The sequence below is a fragment of the Grammomys surdaster genome, unplaced genomic scaffold, assembly GCF_004785775.1.
Source record: "Grammomys surdaster isolate TR1022 unplaced genomic scaffold, NIH_TR_1.0 279, whole genome shotgun sequence".
NCBI lineage: Eukaryota > Metazoa > Chordata > Mammalia > Rodentia > Muridae > Grammomys > Grammomys surdaster.
In genome coordinates, this window is record NW_021604720.1 from 7,172,916 (window position 1) to 7,181,185 (window position 8,270).

Consider the following 8,270-nt stretch of genomic DNA (forward strand, 5'->3'; position numbering starts at 1 on the left):
AGTTCTCATTCTTTGTTGGGTCTTTGTGTGGTTTAGATATGAGCACAATTATAGCTTCACAGAACGAATTGAGTAGTGTTCCTTCTGTCTATATTTTGTGGAATAGCTTAAAGGGTATTGGTATTAGGTCTTCTTTAAAGGTCTGATAGAATTCTAAAACCAACTGCTCCTGGACTTTTTTTTGGCAAAAATGTTAATATTCCTAAAGTTAGCTATTTTTATGTAATCTCTGAACATCCATATCCTCCAAAAGCTTTGTTTATCTCTTGATTTACTGTCATTTCCTATTATCTGTTTGTAAAACACAGACATATCACACACACACACATACACACACACACACACACACACACACACACACACACACACACTGTTTATGTGCTCAAACGTCCTTTACAAAATATAAGTCCCAGTTGAGAAGGCAAATTTATCAATATGAATAAAAACAATAGTTTAACAGATGTCAAGTAATTTACTCATTGATATGTGTGTGTTATATAATATATACATATATATATATATATATACATATATATATATATATATATATATAGTTTATTTTGTGCTTAGGATTTTAGGATTTAACTTGTGTTTAAATTACTTCTCATCCCATCATCTTGGGCACAACACTAAGGTCTTTCTGAGAAGAGCTAATTTATCCAATTACACTATTCAGGCACATAGGCTGTCTGCATTCTTTCTTCCTTTTTCTTTAATATTTTTTTCATCCATCCAATCCTTTTATTTTCCACACTCAGTATCCCATCTCACTGTGTCAAAGTCACAGATCTCTAAAAGACATCGAATCTTTAATTCTAAAGATTTGTGGTCACTAATATTGGTTACATAAGCATGTATGAGGTTAAAAAAGAAGGAAACACCAATGGTAGATGTGCTTGGATTCGACTAACTAAGAATAACAATGATTATCAAATTTCTGAATTGTAAATAGTAAACTCTCTAGATAGAGAAATTTCCAGACATATTGAATTAAAATAGTTTACACTGAATCACACATATCTTCTTTCAAAGTCCATTTGCCATCATATGTTTCCTTTTAGAAAGATTGACAGGTTAGACAGAAATAGCACTTAACAATGGCATATCAGGAATAAACTTACAACCTTCAAAAATATTCATTCTATATGTAGCTCAGTTCTGCAAGCACAATATGCTAATAAACCCCAAAGAAAACAACCTCCCGGGTTACTAATTTTGTTTGTATCCAAAGGGCTTCACTAAAAACCTACCTTCATTTTTATCTCCCTTCACACAAACAACCACAAGCATGCATGCATATTACAGTAAGCCTGTGACATTTATCTTCTCATGTGAACAGAAAAATATAGAGAGTAAATGAATATGTACTGCTTGTTTTAACCAATGTCACAGAAACTAACAACTAAATTATTTTATATCATATGTAATAATCATTTATCAATTACAAGAGGAAATACTTCATTAACTCCTATAGTTTTATATAAACTTGTTACACACACACACACACACACACACACACACAAATGCTTGCTTTCAACTTGCATGAGGTCTCAGTAGATTGCATAAGTGCCTCATAATCTGAATAATAGATAATAAATCATATCATTGATTTCACTCATGTCAGTACTGATCATTGGTTCCCTTGGACATAGAGACATAGAGGATTTTTTGTGACGTGGTTCCTTTGATATGCTTGCTGACGTCTCCTCTTGTTTCTCCACTCAATTCTAATTCAACAGTGTACTTTATTAGACACTAACAGTGTTGTTTTTCATCATTCTTCCCACTAGATCTCTTTTTTTTTCTGTTAACAATCTTTACCTTAAATGACTAGAGGCAAAATTAACAAAGCCCTATAGATTTCCCCATGTTTCACCTCAGAGTTGGCACATGGTTCGTTGTTTTGTCTGGGTAATTTTATATTCTACTTTGATTGAGTTTTCTGCAGTTTGCAAGAGTATTTTGTTAGGAAATTTCAACCCATTGTTGTGAAGTGCTTAATTCTTTCTCAAGGTCTGTGACTTCATCTTCCTGGTGCATAGGAAAGAAAATCATGACATGGAAATTATAACTGCCTGAACACTAAGACAGTGGTAAACCATCTCTTTAGTATCTGTTCATCAATATTCCATGTTCATCAAAGTAGTTTTTCAATATTGGATTAAGTTAGCTTGAGAGCCTTTTTTGACTAAGGTGATTGATATCATCCCAACAAAATCATTGATGATTGGGCCTGGATTCAATACAAGATGAGATAACCTGCCCAGAAGTATGTCTGAACAATTGTAATGATAGTAATAGTAATAGTGATAGAAATTAATCATACAAAATATTAAAGACTAAGAAGATTTTAAGGTAATTTAGTCTCTCTGAAGTTCACACCTCTAGCACTGAGTACTTCGATAACTAACACAATGTTGTCTTTGGAAAACTAATGATCTTTTAACCAAAAGAAGTTGGATGAGATATTGGAAAGACACATTTAATAAATAATGAATTCCTGTAAGTTTGTTTTCAGTGTGTATCTCTGTATTTTCTTGTCTTCCATGCATTATTTCATCAAATTTTATTTCTAACATCTTAATACTGTATGTTCATTTTCTCCACATAGTGTGAAAATCTGTGTTCTAGTAAAATACAACCAGTACCCTGAGTTCATTAGAAGGTAGGCAACTGTATGCACAAAACAACTTTAGGACCCCATAAGCAACTAATCCCATGGTGATTTATATAAATGATATTCAGTGTCTTAAAGAGAGTATTATCATCCTGATACTCCATTAAAACACAAGAGTGTTCACGTAATTGGGTTTATTGCCTTGCATTTTCTTTGACTCTTTGTGTTTATTGTCTTGCTTGTTCCTTGAATATTTGTGTCTATTGTATTGCTAAACCCTCAACCTAGAACTGACCTTAATAAATACATGTAATTAAAATGGTATAAAAGCATAAAGGAGGAGTGGGGATGGGATGGGGGTTCTAGGAAGGGGAAATGGGGATTGGGAGTAACATCTGTATTATAAATAAATAAAATATCCAATAGAAAAGACAGTATCATCAGAATTACTAGTAGTTCCATTTTTAGCATAATTCTCTGTGTTCTATAAAGTTTCTGTGGTGTTCTTCAAGCCTACACGAATATTACCAAAAGCAGATGTGCTGTGGGATAAAGCCATCATTCAGGCGTGTGGAATGTCCAAAACTCCCATCACATTTTGGCAGCAAGAACTAAATGTCTGCTCTCATGTCTCAATTCAAAGGCATAAATGTTTATCAGCAGAGACATGTTATAAATAGTTCACTGAAATCTCAGAATCATAGCATTTAGTAAAATATTGGGGTCCAAAGAAAACATAGCTATCTATTCTATATTTTTATTTTAATCTATAAGTAGAAGGGAAAATTGTGTGAAGTTACATTAAGATTTGTTTGAAATAATGAGAAACTATATTAAAAGATTCTTAATCTTATGACGTTTTAGATGGTAAAGCCAGCTGAGTTATGATACATTGTTATTAGTATTTTCAAGTCATATGTGAAACTATACATTTAACTTATAAATGTATAGTTTAATAAACTATAGCCAAAGTACACTAATTTTTAAGTTCCATGTGCTTTTATTGTTCATAGTATTTTGTTTTGGTCTTCTTATATGTGATTAATTGATACCTATAAACATAATTCTAAAGAAAATACAGCCAAGCCAATATTTTATGAGTATATTTTGGAAAGTACAGTATTTCAATAGACTATCATGCCTTTTGCCTAAGAACCATCAAAAAATACTTTTATCTTTTAATATTGAATTAAAATTTCTAGTAAAATTGAGACATGTAATATTCTAATGATTCAGAACTCCCTGGGAAAGGTGATTCATTATGGTTTTTTTTTAAATTTCTTTCACTAGAAATTTATTTTTCTTTTCATTTTTTTACATCAAAACATAACATAATAAAACATAATAAGATTAAAGAAAACATTACATTGAAGTTGGACAAGGTAAACCAAAAAGAGAAAAATGATGGCACAAGAGTCCCCAGCTCTTGGTCACTCATGAGATGTCATTTATAGCTTTCATCTTGTAGAATGGGCCCCATATCAAGCCATACATCAGGTGGTTCCTCTCACAATGTGTCATCATTTGTCTAGTATATCTAGCATTCAGGACAGCATTATACATTAAAAGTTTTCTGACTGTGTTGGTGTGTGCGTTCCCCTTTTGGTAACCTGCCTAGGACCTTCTTATACCAAAGATACTAAGTCTTAGAGGTGAAGGCATTATATAGACATCAACTAAACCTCTCTACATTCAATGAGTTGTGTGGGTCTTGTCTTCTACATGGGGGCCTTGCTGTCAGTTTGTTATTGTCTTGGCAACACCATGGATTGTCTGGAGATTTCCATTGAACACTTTTGGCCAACAACTCAAATGAAGATATGGGAAAATTCATTTGGTAACAAGAACTGTTTGGTTTGGATTCTTCCTCCCTATTATTTTGAGATTTCATTCGGATCATCTTTATATATTTTAGGAAGTTACACTGTATTAGGCATCTCTACCACCCTTTAAATGCCACTCACTTCTGCCAGTCTGTCTCCATGTTCTCTTCACATATGATCCTATAATTTCAACTCACACACTGCCAACAGTCTACTCATGAAAACTATTCTATTTCCCTGTCACAGGGAGGACCATGTGTCCCCTGTAACCTTTATATTACCTAAGCCCTCCACATCCTTGGATTGTAGCATGATTATCATTTATTTAATAAACAATATTCATGTAAAAGTATATGCCACATTTATATTTCTGGGTCTAGGTTACCTTACCTCTCTCATGATGCTTTTTCCTATTTCCTTTTCACTTGTCTGCAAATTTCATGTCAGCTTTTTTTTAACAACTTGGTTATAATTCATTGAGTAAGTATAACACATTTTCTTCATCCATTCTTCTCTTGGAGAACAATTATATTATTTCCCATTTCTATCTAATGTGAAAAGTGAAGCAATTAGCGTGGTTGAGTTAGAATGTTTCTCAAGTCCCAAACAACAATCAAACTCATTTTCATAGCAGCTGTACAAGTTTTCACTTCCATGAAATGGATGGATAACCCCCTTATTTCACATCCTCCCAAGCATGAGCTTGTAGCATTAATCCTAGATATTCTACCAGTTGTGAGATGACATATCAAAGTAGGTTGAATTTTCATTTATTTGATGTCTAATGGTTTTGAAAATGTCTTTTAGTATTTCTCAGCCATTTGAGTTTATTTTGTTGAGAGTTATATGTTTAGATATATACTCTACTATTTAACTTGATACTTTAGTTTTTTTGATGTCTATTTTCTTCAGTTCTTTATATATTTTAGATATTAGTCCTCTTTCTGTTATGTAATTGGTAAAACTCAGTTTTTTTTTTTTTACGTTCTGTAGGCTGATGATTTATATAAATGATTGTGCCCTTTGTCTTTTCTGTTTCATAAGTTCCCATCTATTAATTACTGATCATGGCATTCTGTTTGGTAAATTTTTTTTGTGCCAATGTGTTATAAGCTATTTCCTACTTTCTATTTTATCAGGTGCAGAGTGTCTGGTTTTGTATTAAGAACTTTGGTCCATTAGGAGTTCAATTTTGTGGAGGATGTATCTGAATTTGTAACAATTTATTTCCAAGGTGAAAACTCCATTTGACTAGGTGACTGAGCATTCTTACCCATGAACATTTACTGCTTCCAAGCATATTAAATGATTTTGTTAAACTAAGGCAGATATCTGGGCACTCCTTCAGTTAAAAACACATATCTATAAGTCTGTGAGTCTTCAGGGCACATGTAGACACATTGAATAAAATATTAGTGAACAAAAGAAAAAGTTTTAAGAAAATTATTATAAAATTCTATTATGCACATTTTCATTTTCTTCTATTTCTCTGTAATATTTTTCCTTTCTTCTCAATTATCTCTTTGGCTTCTGTCTATGAAGCATCACCATGACCAAGGCAACTCTTAGAAAGGGCAAAATTTCCTTGGAGTGGCTTACGGTTTCAGAAGTGTAATTCATTATCATCATGGCTGAAAGCATGCCAGCATTCAGGCAGACATGATGCTGGAGGAGCAAAGAGTTCTACATTTTGATCCAATAGTAGCCAGAAGGAGACTATCATCTACACTGGGTGAATTCTGAACATAGGAGGAGACCTCAAAGTCCACCCCAACACTGCACTTTCTCCAACAAGATCATACCTACTTAAACAAGGCCATAACTCATAATTGTGGAACTGCCCATGGGCCAAGCATTCAAACATATGAATCTATGGGAGACAAAGCTATTCAACCAACTACAACTACTTTAAATTTTATTGTCAGAAAAATGCTTGCATTCAGAGAAATAAGTATTTTTCATTCTGTAACTTGAGACTTTTCTAATTGAAACCATCATTTATAAAGTTGTAAACAGAGTCTGAGCATTTGAACAAATCTTCATATTTGGTACCTCTGCCTTTGAGATTTTCAGCTCTATTCTTTTTCTTCTTTTTTTTTTCTTTTGGTTTTCTGAGACAGGGTTTCTCTGTGTAGCCCTGGCTGTCCTGGAACTCACTCTTATAGACCAGGCTGGCCTCGAACTCAGAAATCTGCCTGCCTCTGCCTCCCAAGTGCAGGAATTGAAGGCCTGCACCATCACTGCCCGGCTTCTATTCTTTTTCTAAAACAATTATTTTCTTTTAGTGAAACTAGATTTTCCCCCCTATAGTATATTCTGATTTCAGTTTTCCCTCACTCATCTCCTCCCAATTCCTCCAAACCTTCACTCCCTTCCAGATCCATACTCTTTCTGTTTCTTCTTAGAAAACAAAGAGGCATGGAAGGATATATACATCAAATCAAAATAGGATAAAACAAAAACATAAACAGAACAAAAACTGACAAAGGAAAAGGGGAAAAGCAAGAGAAAGACACATAGATCTAGACACAATCATGTTCATATACTGAGAAATCTCATTAAAAAAAAAAAACAGAAAACCAGAAGCCATAGTATATATGCCAAGGACCTGTAATTATTTTTTTTAGAAAAATAAAGCAAAAGGAAAAAGAAAAAAAAAACCTAAAACTAAAATATTTGAACAAAGAACCACCAAAGAAGCCTTTGATTTTGTGTTGTATTGACATCTACTGTTCATCTACTGCTGTGTTTGTGGTCTACACTTAGTTGTTTGTTTTCTTAGTGAGATTCCCTTAGAGGAAACAATTTATTAGGTTCAATTTCTGTCAACTGGGTCTACCTTTGGGTCAGGGATATCCACTTTTCCAGTTCTGTGACCATATCTTGCTTAGACCTGAGAGGGCCCTGTGTATGCCTTCACAGTTTCTGGGCATTCATATGTATGTCAATCATGCCATGTTTAGAATGTCTTGTTTCCTTGGTATTTTCGTTCCCCTTGGCTTTTACAATCTTTCCAATTCCTCTTCTGAAGAGTTATCTGAGTTTTGAGGTTTAGGAATTTGATGAAGACATCTCATTTATGATAGACTACTCTAAGGTCTGTCACTGTCTATACACTGTTAACAAGCCACATGGCAGCACTTTGACTGGAATAAATGGTATAATTAAGTTATAAACTAGTCAGGGAAAAAGTCCAAGTTTATGGACTAAGTCTTTATTCAAAAATATAATTAAGTCTAAGAGTCATTATTTTTGAACATTTATGTATGGTTTGAAAAGCTCACAGTTATAAAAACTATGCCTGAAATTGATTTTCATGAACTTTTGGTAAAATATTTTATAGTCCTCAGGTTCATTTTGCAGGTAGTTTGTGTTTGATGGGGGTCAGGGGGCAGGTGTTTGCAGGCCTATATGTCGATGGGTGTATGACCATAGGTGTGTGCACATTTATGGAGGAGAGAGAGGACCATCTCCGGTATCATTCTTTATGAGACTTTGACTTTGTTGATAGTATTTTTTTCTGTGGATTCTGAGGATCGAGAGGTTCTCAAGTTTAAGTGGCAAAAACTATTGACTGAACCACATCTCTAGGCAACTCCACCCATTCTGCTTATTTTTAAAACAAAATTATTTGTAAGTATTGCAATGATCTTGATAGAAATGGCCTGGAAGACATTCCTGTTTTACAAAATGTTCTGGGAAATAAATTAGTGTGATGAGATAATACAGGCTTTAATTTCTTTTTTGACATTAATTTATCTTTTCTAAGCTTTGGAAGCCCTGTCTATCCAATATTGTAATAATACTGTGTATACTCATTATATTGGGAT